At 39.3% G+C, this 15,239-nt stretch overlaps 4 non-coding genes across 4 annotated transcripts; all 4 read left to right on the top strand.

Moving 5' to 3' along the window:
* The first annotated feature begins 3,479 nt into the window (after positions 1 to 3,479).
* trnap-agg (transfer RNA proline (anticodon AGG)) lies at positions 3,480 to 3,551 on the top strand. The gene has a single exon. It is a non-coding gene; the product is annotated as a tRNA-Pro (tRNA).
* Positions 3,552 to 4,443: 892 nt separating this feature from the next.
* Positions 4,444 to 4,515, top strand: trnap-agg (transfer RNA proline (anticodon AGG)). Its single transcript has one exon. It is a non-coding gene; the product is annotated as a tRNA-Pro (tRNA).
* A 506-nt stretch (positions 4,516 to 5,021) lies between these two features.
* Positions 5,022 to 5,093, top strand: trnap-ugg (transfer RNA proline (anticodon UGG)). The gene has a single exon. It is a non-coding gene; the product is annotated as a tRNA-Pro (tRNA).
* A 5,040-nt stretch (positions 5,094 to 10,133) lies between these two features.
* On the top strand, positions 10,134 to 10,205 carry trnap-agg (transfer RNA proline (anticodon AGG)). Its single transcript has one exon. It is a non-coding gene; the product is annotated as a tRNA-Pro (tRNA).
* Positions 10,206 to 15,239: the final 5,034 nt, after the last annotated feature.

Below are 15,239 nucleotides of genomic sequence, written 5' to 3'. Positions count from 1 at the left end.
GGACAGAGTAAGCCGCATGTCAAGAGTGCAGAGCACGAATGTGACGTCGCCAGCCCGACCAACAGAAAATGACAGGCTTATATAGTCAAGTGGTGATTGAAAACAGGTGCGTGAGTTCAAATGAATCAGGTGCGTGAGTCGTGAGGACAGGTGAACTGATTGGTAGTCATGGAAACAAAACAGGGAGTGAAAAAACGGGAACTGACAGAGTGCAAAAACCAAACAGAACATAGCCAAACTAAACATGATCACCAAGACATGACAACATGCAGTACAAATTTAAATCTAAGACAGATAAAAAGGTTTGAAAAATAATCTGGAGATAAAAATTACAAATGGAAAAAACTCTATAGCTGGAGAATCCACTTGAAAGCTGTATTTTCAATGTATCACCTGTGTGTCTTTACACCTGGTGGAAGTGATTATCCAATGTGTTCAATTGTGTGGTCGTTGGCAAGCCAGCCCTTTGGATTGACCAGGAAGTAACTTCCAAATTGCCCACCCTCAAGGGATCAATGAAAATGTATAAAATCAAGTACAGTGGGACCTCAAATTACGAGCTCTAATTGATTACGAAAGAGCTTGTAACCCTTAGTTATTTTTTGCATTAAATTAGCCATACCTTTAAATTAGTGGTAAAAGGCCAATATACAAACCTAGTTTTAGATTGTTCCTTGTTAAAATCTCACAATTCATGAGAATTTTTGTTGAAAACTAATTTTTTGGGGCTTGTTGGTCTAGTCGTATGATTCTCGCTTAGGCTGCAAGAGGTCCTGGGTTCAATTCCTGGACGAGCCCTAAGCAGTTATTTTAAACTCTAAGCTTAATTTTCCAAATTGCCCCCCCTCAAGGGATCAATGAAAATGTATAAAATCAAATACAGTGGGACCTCAATTTACAAACTCTAATTGTTCACGAAAGAGCTCGTAATCCTTAGTTCTTTTTTTTGCATCAAAATAGCCATACCTTTAAATTAGTGGTAAAAGGCCAATATACTAACGTAGTTTTAGATTGTGTTCCCTGTTAAAATCTCACAATTCATGAGAATTTTTGTTGAAAAGTCATTTTTTGTGGCTTGTTGGTCTAGTCGTATGATTCTCGCTTAGGGTGCGAGAGGTCCCGGGTTCAATTCCCGCACAAGCCCTTAACAATGCTTTTGAACTCTCAGCTCAATTTTCCAAACTGTGCACACTCAAGGGATCAATGAAAATGTATAAAATCAAGTACAGTGGGACCTCAAATTACGAGCTCTAATTGATTACGAAAGAGCTTGTAACCCTTAGTTATTTTTTGCATTAAAATAGCCATACCTTTAAATTAGAGGTAAAAGGCCAATATACTAACCTAGTTTTAGATTGTTCCTTGTTAAAATCTCACAATTCATGAGAATTTTTGTTGAAAACAGATTTTTTGGGGCTTTTTGGTGTAGTCGTATGATTCTCGCTTAGGCTGCGAGAGGTCCTGGGTTCAATTCCTGGACAAGCCCAAAGCAGTGATTCTAAACTCTAAGCTTTATTTTCCAAATTGCCCCCCCTCAAGGGATCAATGAAAATTTATAAAATCAAATACAGTGGGACCTCATTTTACAAACTCTAATTGTTTACGAAAGAGCTTGTAATCCTTAGTTCTTTTTTTTTTTGCATCAAAATAGCCATACCTTTAAAGGCCTACTGAAACCCACTACTACCGACCACGCAGACTGATAGTTTATATATCAATGATGAAATCTTAACATTGCAACACATGCCAATACGGCCGGGTTAACTTATAAAGTGCAATTTTAAATGTCCCGGGGAACTTCCGGTTCGAAACGCCTCTGAGGATGACGTATGCGCGTGACGTAGCACGGGGAACAGAGGTATGCCTTCCACATTGAAGCCAATACGAAATAGCTGTTTTCATCTCATTCTGGATGTATTCTGGACATCTGTGTTGGTGAATCTGTTGCAATTATGTTCATTGCATTATGGAGAAAGAAGCTGTGCATGCAAAGAAGAAAGTTCTCGGTGCAAAGCGGACGTATTTTGCGAAGGAAATCAGCAGCAACACAAACACAGCCGGTGTTTCATTGTTTACATTCCCGAAAGATGCAGTCAAGATCGAAGAACTCGGATAACAGAGACTCTAACCAGGAGGACTTTTGACTTCGATACACAGACGCCTGTAGAGAACTGGGACAACACAGACTCTTACCAGGATTACTTTGATTTGGATGACAAAGACGCAGACGTGCTACCGTGAGTATGCAGCTTTGGCTTCCAAACATTTGATCGCTTGCACGTACGTGCGCGTCACGTACGTAACTTTGTTTAAATATATAAGCTTTATGAACCTTGGGTTAGGTGAACGGTCTTTTGGGCTGAGTGATTGTGTGTGTTGATCAGGTGTTTGAATTGTATTGGCGTGTTCTATGGAGCTAGGAGCTAGCAGAGGAGCTAGGAGCTAGGAGCTAGCATAAACACCTAGGTGTTTTTATGCAGGATTAATTTGTGGCATATTAAATATAAGCCTGGTTGTGTTGTGGCTAATAGAGTATATATATGTCTTGTGTTTATTTACTGTTTTAGTCATTCCCAGCTGAATATCGGGTACCGTGAGTAGCAGCTGCGCTTCCAAACATTTGATCGCTTGCCAGTACGTGCGCGTCACGTACGTTACTTTGTTTATATATATAAGCTTTATGAACCTTGGGTTAGGTGAACGGTCTTTTGGGCTGAGTGATTGTGTGTGTTGTGCAGGTGTTTGAATTGGATTGGCGGCTTATATGGAGCTAGGAGCTAGGAGCTAGCATAGGAGCTAGGAGCTAACATAACAAACACTTGGGTGTTTTTATGCAGGATTAATTTGTGGCATATTAAATATAAGCCTGGTTGTGTTGTGGCTAATAGAGTATATATATATATATACAACAGTAAATAAACACAAGACATATGTCTTGTGTTTATTTACTGTTGTAGTCATTCGCAGCTGAATATCAGGTCACCCCCGGCTCTCACAGCATCTTCCCTATCTGAATCGCATCCACTCCCCACTAGTCCTTCACTTGCACTTTACTCATCCACAAATCTTTCATCCTCGCTCAAATTAATGGGGAAATTGTTGCTTTCTCGGTTAGAATCTCTCTCACTTCATGCAGCCATCATTGTAAACAATAGGGAACTTTGCGTATATGTTCAATTGACTACGTAACGCTACTTCCGGTAGGGGCAAGCCTTTTTTTTAATCAGATACCAAAAGTTGCGATCTTTATCGTCGTTGTTCTATACTAAATCTTTTCAGCAAAAATATGGCAATATCGCGAAATGATCAAGTATGACACATAGAATAGATCTGCTATCCCCGTTTAAATAAAAAAAAAATCATTTCAGTAGGCCTTTAAATTAGTGGTAGAAGGCCAATATACTAACGTAGTTTTAGATTGTGTTCCCTGTTAAAATCTCACAATTCATGAGAATTTTTGTTGAAAATTCATTTTTTGTGGCTTGTTGGTCTAGTTGTATGATTCTCGCTTAGGGTGCGAGAGGTCCCGGGTTCAATTCCCGGACAAGCCCTTAACAGTGCTTTTGAACTCTCAGCTCAATTTTCCAAACTGTGCACACTCAAGGGATCAATGAAAATGTATAAAATCAAGTACAGTGGGACCTCAAATTACGAGCTCTAATTGATTACGAAAGAGCTTGTAACCCTTAGTTATTTTTTGCATTAAAATAGCCATACCTTTAAATTAGTGGTAAAAGGCCAATATACAAACCTAGTTTTAGATTGTTCCCTGTTAAAATCTCACAATTCATGAGAATTTTTGTTGAAAACAGATTTTTTGGGGCTTGTTGGTCTAGTCATATGATTCTCGCTTAGGCTGTGAGAGGTCCTGGGTTCAATTCCTGGACAAGCCCTAAGCAGTGATTCTAAACTCTAAGCTTAATTTTCCAAATTGCCCCTCCTCAAGGGATCAATGAAAATGTATAAAATCAAATACAGTGGGACCTCAATTTACAAACTCTAAGTGTTTACGAAAGAGCTTGTAATCCTTAGTTCTTTTTTTGCATCAAATTAGCCATACCTTTAAATTAGTGGTAAAAGGCCAATATACTAACGTAGTTTTAAAAGTGAAGTTAAAGTACCAATGATTGTCACATACACACTAGGTGTGGTGAAATTTGTCCTCTGCATTTGACCCATTCCCTTGTTCACCCCCTGGGAGGTGAGGGGAGCAGTGGGCAGCAGCGGTGCCGCACCCGGGAATCATTTTTGGTGATTTAACCCCCAATTCCAACTTTTGATGCCAAGCAGGGAGGTAATGAGTCCCATTTTTATAGTCTTTGGTATGACTCGGCCGGGGTTTGAACTCACAACCTACCGATCTCAGGGCGGACACTCTTAGATTGTGTTTCCTGTTAAAATCTCACAATTTATGAGAATTTTTGTTGAAAAGTCGTTTTTTGTGGCTTGTTGGTCTAGTCGTATGATTCTCGCTTAGGGTGCGAGAGGTCCCGGGTTCAATTCCCGGACAAGCCCTTAACAGTGCTTTTGAACTCTCAGCTCAATTTTCCAAACTGTGCACACTCAAGGGATCAATGAAAATGTATAAAATCAAGTACAGTGGGACCTCAAATTACGAGCTCTAATTGATTACGAAAGAGCTTGAAACCCTTAGTTATTTTTTGCATTAAAATAACCATACCTTTAAATTAGTGGTAAAAGGCCAATATACAAAACTAGTTTTAGATTGTTCCTTGTTAAAATCTCACAATTCATGAGAATTTTTGTTGAAAACAGATTTTTTGGGGCTTGTTGGTCTAGTCGTATGATTCTCGCTTAGGGTGCGAGAGGGTTCAATTCAATTCCCGGACAAGCCCTTAATGGTGCGTTGAACTCTCAGCTCAATTTTCCAAGCTGTGCACACTCAAGGGATCATTGAAAATTGTAGTGAATCAAATTTTTTGTTAATAAAAGTGCGGTTACAGGTCGTCGCCACGGATACAATATAAACTTTTTTGAGAATTTGGTGTGATTAATCATAGGGCTTGTTGGTCTAGTGGTATGATTCTCGCTTTGGGTGGGAGAGGTCCCGGGTTCAATTCCTGGACAAGCCCAAAGCAGTGATTCTAAACTCTAAGCTTAACTTTCCAAATTGCACACCTTCAAGGGATCAATGAAAATGTATAAAATCAAATACAGTGGGACCTCAATTTACAAACTTTAATTGTTTACGAAAGAGCTTGTAACCCTTAGTTCTTTTTTTTGCATCAACATAGCCATACCTTTAAATTAGTGGTAAAAGGCCAATATACAAACCTAGTTTTAGATTGTGTTCCTTGTTAAAATCTCACAATTCATGAGAATTTTTGTTGAAAGTTATATGCGGTCCTCTCCAAGGTTTCTCATAGTCATTCACCGACGTCCCACTGGGGTGAGTTTTTCCTTGCCCGTATGTGGGCTCTGTACCGAGGATGTCGTTGTGGCTTGTACAGCCCTTTGAGACACTTGTGATTTAGGGCTATATAAATAAACATTGATTGATTGAAAGTTCATTTTTTGTGGCTTGTTGGTCTAGTCGTATGATTCTCGCTTTGGGTGAGAGAGGTCCCGGGTTCAATTCCCGGACAAGCCCTTAACAGTGCTTTGAACTGTCAGCTCAATTTTCCAAGCTGTGCACACTCAAGGGATCAATGAAAATTGTAGTGAATCAAATTTTTTGTTAATAAAAGTGCAGTTACAGGTCGTCGCCACGGATAAAATATAAACTTTTTTGAGAATTTGGTGGAATTTAACACAGGGCTTGTTGGTCTAGTGCAGACCTGGGCATTGTGCGGCCCGCGGGCCGCATCCGGCCCTTTGTACGTCCCTGTCCGGCCCGCGTGAGGCCAATTATAAATTACAAAATAAATTTTAAAAAGCATCTATTTCGAGTGTGCAATACAACGGTGCTGCTTTTGTTTTGAAAAGCGTTATTTGTATTACTTCCGTGTGGACGTATGCTCGTGCGCGCAGCGGCAATCTCAAATTACAAAATAAATTTAAAAAAACATCTTTGTCGTGCGTGCAATACAACTGTGCTGCTTTTATTTTGAAAAGTGTTATATGTGCGTATGTCCTGTGAGGGAAGGCGCACAGCGGTTATCCCCGAGACGCCAAAAAGAGAAAAGTTGATGACGAATGGCGTGTTTTCAACAAGACAAGTAAAGGTAAAGCTGTGTGCTTATTTGTGGTACACACGTTGCTGTGTTTAAAGAATATAGTGTAACGACCTGCTGAAGTAGATGTTGTCTTCTTGAGTTGCGTAAATGAGGAGTGAGGAGACGTGCGTGTGGAAGGAACGAGATATGTTGAGCTGTGTTAGTATAGCTTGCTCAATAAAAGTTTAAAAAGAGCGTCAGACTTGATGTGCACTTCTTCTGGACGCTACAATTGGTGGCAGAAGTAAAACTTTGCGCATACTGCACTGTTTGTGTGCTACGTGAGGAGCTCGCCGCAAAGAGAGAGAGAGAGAGAGTGTTTACAGGTGCAGCCACGCTGCTTGCCACGGGGGGAATTCCGCCCTCAATGAAGACTCCCAGGCTTGATGGCAAGGCGAACTGGGAGGCATTTCATCCCACTTCTGACATCAATTGTAGCGTCCAGAAGAAGTGCACACCAAGTCTGATGCACTTTTTAAACTTTTATTGAGCATGCTATACTAACACAGCTCAACTTATCTCGTTCTTTCCAAAAGGAAAACCAATCCTCACTCCTCATTTCCGCAACAGCAACGCTTCCTCCTTCTTCGCCAATCACCTTACAGGCGTGCTACGTTCACAACGTTTTCTTATCTGGTTAAATAAAGGTTTTACAACAAAGAGGATGCAGGATAAAGTGACAGAAATTGAAATTTTTGTATTGTAATATACATCAGGAAGTGTTGTGTAAGAAAGTGTTAAAAATAAAACCATCAAAAGCCATCTGCTTTTGTATAAAGATAAGTTAGGTTGAATGAAAATATTATTATTATCTATCTTACGGTATATCAAAAATAATTTGAGCAAAATTTAATTGAAATATTGTCAGTGTGGCCCTCCAGCAGTGCTCGGGTTGCTCATGCGGCCCCCGGTAAAAATTAATTGCCCACCCCTGGTCTAGTGGTATGATTCTCGCTTTGGATGCGAGAGGTCCAGAGTTCAATTCCCGAACAAGCCCTTAACAGTGCTTTGAACTCTCAGCTAAATTTTCCAAACTGAGCACACTCAAGGGATCAGTGAAAATTGTTGTGAATCAAATTTTTTGTTAATAAAAGTGCAGTTAAGGTCGTCGTCTCAGATAAAATATAAACTTTTATGAGAATTTGGTGTAACTTAACGTAGGGCTTCTTGGTCTAGTGGTATGATTCTCGCCTTGGGTGCGAGAGTTCCCGGGTTCAATTCCTGGACAAGCCCTAAGCAGTGATTCTTAACTCTAAGCTTATTTTTCCAAATTGCCCACCCTCACGGGAGCAATGAAAATGTAGGAAATCAAAAACAGTGGGACCTCAATTTACAAACTGTAATTGTTTACGAAAGAGCTTGTAACCCTTAGTTCTTTTTTTTGCATCAAAATAGCCATACCTTTTAAATTAGTGGTAAAAGGCCAATATACAAACCTAGTTTTAGATTGTTCCTTGTTAAAATCTCACAATTCATGAGAATTTTTGTTGAAAACAGATTTTTTGGGGCTTGTTGGTCTAGTCGTGTGATTCTCGCTTAGGGTGCGAGAGGTCCTGGGTTCAATTCCTGGACAAGCCCTAAGCAGTGATTCTAAACTCTAAGCTTAATTTTCCAAATTGCCCCCCCTCAAGGGATCAGTGAAAATGTATAAAATCAAATACAGTGGGACCTCAATTTACAAACTCTAATTGTTTACGAAAGAGCTTGTAATCCCTAGTTCTTTTTTTGCATCAAAATAGCCATAACTTTAAATTAGTGGCCAATATACTAACTATTTTAATTTTTTTTTTGAGTTTTGTCTCTCTTAGAATTAAAAATGTAGAGCAAAGCGAGACCAGCTTGCTAGTAAATAAATAACATTTAAATAATAGAGGCAGCTCACTGGTAAGTGCTTGTCAAGTGTTTTGCTTTTTTCACTGTGCTTATCCCACACTTGAAGGGATGTACCAATGCTGAATGTGGCTTCTGGATTTCACTCAAAAGACCAGAACGTAGTTACTTTTTTCCTTTTATTTTCCTTTAGTTTTCAAGTTTTTCCAACGAAGAAACAGCTTCTTTTTTCTTCTTTAGTCTTTTTAGCAGTCTTTAGCAGTGTTAGTAGACTTTAGTTTCTTTAGCTGTCATTAGCTTTCTTTAGTAGCCTTTAGCTTCTTTAGTAGGTGAAAAACCTTTAAGGACAAAACACCACAAGATTAACATGCTGTAAAAAATCAATCAATTATCAATCCCATAATTTACAATTATTAATCAGGCTATCAAACACTTAACAATTAAACAAGTGCAAGAACATTTATTAATATTTTCCCTTTAAGTTAATTCAGATTTTAAATAAATTGTCTCAACATAAATGCACCAAGATACATATACAATACATTTAACACCAGAAACACAATAGATAAATGCAGCAGAAAACCCAATATGCAAATACATAAATACCTAACCAATTAACCACCTATTTTAGATACATATTTAAAATCCATATCCAATATAAATATATTATTAATTTAGCAGTGAAACACTCAAACTTAAACGCTGTCTGCTGGTAGAAAAATACCCCTTTTCTATGCCCTCACTAGCAGCCAATGATCCAACACAGTTAAATCCAACACTTTAAGTTGAGCGACTTCACCCTCCTGATGAAGCAAACTGCTCCAACATTTATCAAACTAAGCAAAGAATCCCAACACTTCCTTACCAAACAACAGTTACGCAAAACACTGTGTGTATTTAGCCTCCAGACTAAGCACGCTACATGCACACAACTCCCCCATCTCACCAGCGCAACAGGTGCGCGACACCCACAAGGAGAAATAAAAGTGCAATCTTACCGGCTGTCCGTTCAGCTTTTGGTTATAGTACACTTTTGGCACAACTCTGTGTTATCTGTAATTAACCAAACCTTTCTCCACTCTGCGCTGGCGTCTTTTGTCCTCCTTGATTTGACACAGCTGTCTAATTACCGGGCTCGCGCACCAGCAGACGAGACGGGAGTGCGCCGCGTTATACCTGCGCGTGAACGTAAACTGATAATGCCGAATTATATACATTTCCTTGGGTTGCCTAGGTGAATAGGGATGTGGATGTGCTCTAAAATAAAATATAATTTTATTAAGTGGGGTTTGGCTGGTTGCCAAGCAGCCGCAGTTACGTGCTAGCGCGTCAGCTGACGAGAGTGCTGCTATTTGAGCTATTTTTAGAACAGGCCAGCGGGCGACTCATCTGGCCCTTACGGGCGACCTGGTGCCCGCGGGCGCCGCGTAGGTGACCCCTGGTCTAGTGGTATGATTCTCGCTTTGGGTGCGAGAGGTCCCAGGTTCAATTCCTGGACAAGCCCTAAGCAGTGATTCTGAACTCTAAGCTTATTTTTCCAAATTGCCCACCCTCAAGGGATCAATGAAAATCTATGGAATCATAAACAGTGGGACCTCAATTCACAAACTCTAATTGTTTATGAAAGAGCTTGTAACCCTTAGTTCTTTTTTTTGGATCAAAAGAGCCATACCTTTTAAATTAGTGGTAAAAGGCCAATATACTAACAGAGTTTTGGATTGTTTTCCCTGTTAAAATCTCACAAGTCATGAGAATTTTTGTCGAACACAAATTCTTTGGGGCTTGTTGGTCTAGTCGTATGATTCTAGCTTAGGGTGCGAGAGGTCCTGGGTTCAATTCCTGGACAAGCCCTAAGCAGTGATTATAACTCTAAGCTTAATTTTCCAAATTACCCCCCCTCAAGGGATCAATGAAAATGTACAAAATCAAATACAGTGGGACCTCAATTTAGAAACTCTAATTGTTTACGAAAGAGCTTGTAACCCTTAGTTCTTTTTTTTTTTGCATCAAAATAGCCATACCTTTAAATTAGTGGTAAAAGGCCAATATACTAACCTAGTTTTGGATTGTGTTCCCTGTTAAAATCTCACAATTCATGAGAATTTTTGTTGAAAAGTCATTTTTTGTGGCTTGTTGGTCTAGTCGTATGATTCTCGCTTAGGGTGCGAGAGGTCCCGGGTTCAATTCCCGGACAAGCCCTTAACAGTGCTTTTGAACTCTCAGCTCAATTTTCCAAACTGTGCACACTCAAGGGATCAATGAAAATATATAAAATCAAGTATAGTGGGACCTCAAATTACGAGCTCTAATTGATTACGAAAGAGCTTGTAACCCTTAGTTATTTTTTGCATTAAAATAGCCATACCTTTAAATTAGTGGTAAAAGGCCAATATACGAACCTAGTTTTAGATTGTTCCTTGTTAAAATCTCAGAATTCATGAGAATTTTTGTTGAAAACAGATTTTTTTGGGGGCTTGTCGTATGATACTCGCTTAGGCTGCGAGAGGTCCCGGGTTCAATTCCCGGACAAGCTCTTAATGGTGCATTGAACTCTCAGCTCAATTTTCCAAGCTGTGCACACTCAAGGGATCATTGAAAATTGTAGTGAATCTAATTTTTTGTTAATAAAAGTGCAGTTACAGGTCGTCGCCACAGATAAAAAATAAACTTTTTTGAGAATTTGGTGGAATTTAACATAGGGCTTGATGGTCTAGTGGTATGATTCTCGCTTTGGGTGCGAGAGGTACCGGGTTCAATTCCTGGACAAGCCCAAAGCAGTGATTACAAACTCCAAGCTTAACTATCCAAATTGCACACCCTCAAGGGATCAATGAATATGTATAAAATCAAATACAGTGGGACATCAATTTACAAACTCTAATTGTTTACGAAAGAGCTTGTAACCCTTAGTTCTTTCTTTTGCATCAAAATAGCCATACCTTTAAATCAGTGGTAGAAGGCCAATATACTAACGTAGTTTTAGATTGTGTTCCCTGTTAAAATCTCAAAATTCATGAGAATTTTTGTTGAAAACAGATTTTTTGGGGCTTGTTGGTCTAGTCGTATGATTCTCGCTTAGGGTGCGAGAGGTCCCGGGTTTAATTCCCGGACAAGCCCTTAATGGTGCTTTGAACTTTCAGCTCAATTTTCCAAACTGGGCACACTCAAGGGATCAATGAAAATTGTAGTGAATCAAATTTTTTGTCAATAAAAGTGCAGTTACATGTCGTCTCCACAGATAAAATATAAACTTTTTTGAGAATTTGGTGTAATTTAACATAGGGCTTGTTGGTCCAGTGGTATGATTCTCGCTTTGGGTGCGAGAGGTCCTGGGTTCCATCCCTGGACAAGCGCTAAGCACTGATTCTAAACTGGAAGCTTTATTTTCCAAATTGCCCCCCCCTCAAGGGATTAATGAAAATGTATAAAATCAAATACAGTGGGACCTCAATTTACAAACTCTAATTGTTTACGAAAGAGCTTGTAACCCTTTTTTTTTTTTTTTTGCATCAAAATAGCCATACCTTTAAATTAGTGGTAAAAGGCCAATATCCTAACGTAGTTTTAGATTGTGTTCCTTGTTAAAATCTCACAATTCATGAAAATTTTTGTTGAAAGTGCATTTTTCGTTGCTTGTTGGTCTAGTCGTATGATTCTTGCTTTGGGTGCTAGAGGTCCCGGGTTCAATTCCCGGACAAGCCCTTAACAGTGCTTTGAACTGTCAGCTAAATTTTCCAAACTGCGCACACTCAAGGGATCAATTAAATTGTTGTGAATCAAATTTTTTGTTACTAAAAGTGCAGTTACAGGTCGTCTCCACAGATAAAATATAAACTCTTTTGAGAATTTGGTGTAATTTAACATAGGGCTTGTTGGTCTAGTGCAGGGGTCGGCAACCTTTACCACTCAAAGAGCCATTTTGGCAAGTTTCACACATTAAAGAAAGTAATGGGAGCCACAAAAATGTTTTTAAAATTTAAAATGAAAAACACCGCATACAAAGCTTACATGCTTTGTGCTATGTTAACCAGGGGTCTCAGACACACGCACCGGCACGCACTTTAATGTGGGAATTGGATGTTAGTGCAGCCCGCGAGTTTTGGATGAATGTCGCTTGCGTCACACTTGCCAACCCTCTCATTTTTCCCGGGAGACTCCCGAATATCAGAGCGTGATGACACTGCATTTGGCGCCCTCTACAGTCTGCCCAATCAGTGTACCTGCTCGGCCACAAGTGGAATGCAGCTTTAGCTTGCTCACGTAAGAGACAGCAAGGCTAGTAACTCAGCAGCCACACATCTTACACTGACGGTACCAATACCCAGAATCCCATGCAGCCCTAACTCTTCCGCTCAACCAACCACGAAGAGGGGGGGGGGGGGGGTTGATGTGTGTGGGGATTTGGTGGTAGCGGGGTGTATAATGTAGACCGGAAGAGTTAGGACTGCATGGGATTCTGGGTAATGGTTGTGTTGTGTTTATGTTGTGTTACAGTGGGATGTTCTCCAGAAATGTGTTTTTCATTATTTTTTGGTGTGGGTTCACAGTGTGGCGCATATTTGTAACGTAACAATGTTGAAGTTGTTTGATACGGCTACCGTCAGTGTAAGCTGTGTGGCTGATGAGTAACTATGCTTTGCTGTCTCCTGTGTGAGCAAGTAATAACAACATACAACATGTGGCTGGCCTGGCATGCTGTAAGTAAATGCTATAGAGGACAATTACTGCAGTGCAATTAGGGCACGCCCTTTATATAGTAATTAGAGTGTTAATAGGATTATTTTTCCCTGGGAGTAGTCTATGAGAGACACTGACATCCATAAGTCTCCTGGGAAAATCGAGGGGGTCGGCATGCATGTAGCTGAGCCGCATCAGAGTGGTCAAGGAGCCGCATGCGGCTCCGGAGCCGCGGGTTGCCGACCCCTGGTCTAGTGGTATGAATCTCGCTTTGGGTGCCAGAGGTCCGGGGTTCAATTCCTAGACATGCCCTAAGCAGTGATTCTTAACTCTAAGCTGTTTTTTCCAAATTGCCCACCCTCAAGGGATCAATGAAAACGTATAAAATCAAAAACAGTGGGACCTCAATTTACTAACCCTAATTGATTACGAAAGAGCTTGTAACCTTTAGTTCTTTTTTTTGCATCAAAATAGCCATACCTTTAAATTAGTGGTAAAAGGCCTATATACTAACATAGTTTTGGATTGTGTTCCTTGTTAAAATCTCACAATTCATGACAATTTTTGTTGAAAACAGATTTTTTGGGGCTTGTTGGTCTAGTCGTATGATTCTCGCTTTGGGTGCGAGAGGTCCCAGGTTCCAATTCCAGGACAAGCCCTAAGCTGTGATTCCAAACTCTAAGCTTAATTTTCTAAATTGCACATCCTCAAGGGATCAATGAAAATTTTAAAAATCAAAAACAGTGGGACCTCAATTTACAAACTCTAAATGTTTACGAAAGAGCTTGTAACCCTTAGTTCTTTTTTTTTTGCATCAAAATAGCCATACCTTTAAATTAATGGTAAAAATGCAATATACTAAAGTAGTTATAGATTGTGTTCCCTGTTAAAATGTCACAATTCATGAGAATATTTGTTGAAAGTGGATTATTGGGGGCTTGTTGGTCTAGTCGTATGATTCTCGCTTTGGGTGTGAGAGGTCCTGGGTTCAATTCCTGGACAAGCCCTAAGCAGTGATTCTAAACTCTAAGCTTAATTTTCCAAATTGCACAACCTCATGGGATCAATGAAAATGTGTAAAATCAAATACAGTGGGATCTCAATTTACTAACCCTAATTGATTACGAAAGAGCTTGTAACCTTTAGTTCTTTTTTTTGCATCAAAATAGCCATACCTTTAAATTAGTGGTAAAAGGCCAATATCCTAACGTAGTTTTAGATTGTGTTCCTTGTTAAAATCTCACAATTCATGAACATTTTTGTTGAAAGTGCATTTTTCGTTGCTTGTTGGTCTAGTCGTATGATTCTTGCTTTGGGTGCTAGAGGTCCCGGGTTCAATTCCCGGACAAGCCCTTAACAGTGCTTTGAACTGTCAGCTAAATTTTCCAAACTGCGCACACTCAAGGGATCAATTAAATTGTTGTGAATCAAATTTTTTGTTAATAAAAGTGCAGTTACAGGTCGTCTCCACAGATAAAATATAAACTCTTTTGAGAATTTGGTGTAGTTTAACATAGGGCTTGTTGGTCTAGTGGTATGATTCTCGCTTTGGGTGCCAGAGGTCCGGGGTTCAATTCCTAGACATGCCCTAAGCAGTGATTCTTAACTCTAAGCTTTTTTTTTCCAAATTGCCTACCCTCAAGGGATCAATGAAAACGTATAAAATCAAAAACAGTGGGACCTCAATTTACAAACTAATTGATTACGAAAGAGCTTGTAACCTTTAGTTCTTTTTTTTGCATCAAAATAGCCATACCTTTAAATTAGTGGTAAAAGGCCAATATACTAACATAGTTTTGGATTGTGTTCCTTGTTTAAATCTCACAATTCATGACAATTTTTGTTGAAAACAGATTTTTTGGGGCTTGTTGGTCTAGTCGTATGATTCTCGCTTTGGGTGCGAGAGGTCCCAGGTTCCAATTCCAGGACAAGCCCTAAGCTGTGATTCCAAATTCTAAGCTTAATTTTCTAAATTGCACATCCTCAAGGGATCAATGAAAATTTTAAAATCAAATACAGTGGGACCTCAATTTACAAACTCTAAATGTTTACGAAAGAGCTTGTAACCCTTAGTTGTTTTTTTTTTGCATCAAAATAGCCATACCTTTAAATTAATGGTAAAAATGCAATATACTAATGTAGTTATAGATTGTGTTCCCTGTTAAAATCTCACAATTCATGAGAATATTTGTTGAAAGTGGATTATTGGGGGCTTGTTGGTCTAGTCGTATGATTCTCGCGTTGGGTGCGAGAGGTCCTGGGTTCAATTCCTGGACAAGCCCTAAGCAGTGATTCTAAACTCTAAGCTTAATTTTCCAAATTGCACAACCTCAAGGGATCAATGAAAATGTGTAAAATCAAATACAGTGGGATCTCAATTTACAAACTCTAATTGTTTACGAAAGAGCTTGTAACCCTTAGTTCTTTTTTTTGCATCAAAATAGCCATACCTTTAAATTAGTGGTAAAAGGCCCATATAAAAACGTAGTTTTAGATTGTGTTCCTTGTTAAAATCTCACAATTCATGAGAATTTTTGTTGAAAATAGACTTTTTGG

The sequence above is a fragment of the Entelurus aequoreus genome, linkage group LG20 (assembly GCF_033978785.1).
Source record: "Entelurus aequoreus isolate RoL-2023_Sb linkage group LG20, RoL_Eaeq_v1.1, whole genome shotgun sequence".
NCBI lineage: Eukaryota > Metazoa > Chordata > Actinopteri > Syngnathiformes > Syngnathidae > Entelurus > Entelurus aequoreus.
This window is presented reverse-complemented; position numbering and strand designations above follow the sequence as displayed.